We start from the raw sequence: 771 nt of genomic DNA on the forward strand, positions 1-771 counted from the left end.
ATTTTTGAGTGGTAATAAGTCATTAAAAATAAGCATCTATGCTCATTTTTTTAGTAAAGTGAATCACAACTATTTTTTCTTCTATTTATTTCTGAGTAGTTTTTTATATAGTTTTTTTCTTTTTTGAAATATATATTTTTTCTATTTATTTCTGAGTTGTAAAAAGTCATTAAAAATAAAAAGAGGCGCAATGCTCGTTAATTTGCTTCAAGCCTTTCGGAATAGTGTCAACTGCACTGCACATAGCTCCGTGCAGTCTACCCTATTCCTCAAGGCTTGAAGCTAACCAACATGCAGTTGAGCATTGAGCCTCTTCTTCATCGTCTCTGCGCTCAGGGCTTATAAACAGCTGCGAGTGCCTCTCGCTTGGCGAGGTGGGACTAAAAAAACAGCTGCAGAAAGAATGAACTAAAAAACAGCTGCAGAAAATAAATAAGTAATTAGACGGGTCCATTGGTACCGGTTGGTGGCGCCAACCGGGACCAATGCCTCTCTTTAGTCCCGGTTGGTGGCTCAATCCGGGACCAATGCGCATCTTTAGTCCCGGTTGGCGGCACCAACCGGGACCAAAGGTCTTTGTTTCCCGCCCTTTGGGCTGCTGAAAAGAGGGCTTTGGTCTTGGTTGGTGCCACCAACCGGGACTAAAGGGGCATTGGTCCCGGTTTGTGCCATGAACCGGGATCAAAGCCTTTGCTATATAAGTAGCACTTAGGAAAATTTCAGAACCGCATCCCCACTTCGATCTCTCCTCCTCCTCTCCCGACGCCGCGC

The sequence above is a fragment of the Triticum aestivum genome, chromosome 4A (assembly GCF_018294505.1).
Source record: "Triticum aestivum cultivar Chinese Spring chromosome 4A, IWGSC CS RefSeq v2.1, whole genome shotgun sequence".
Classification (NCBI taxonomy): Eukaryota; Viridiplantae; Streptophyta; class Magnoliopsida; order Poales; family Poaceae; genus Triticum; species Triticum aestivum.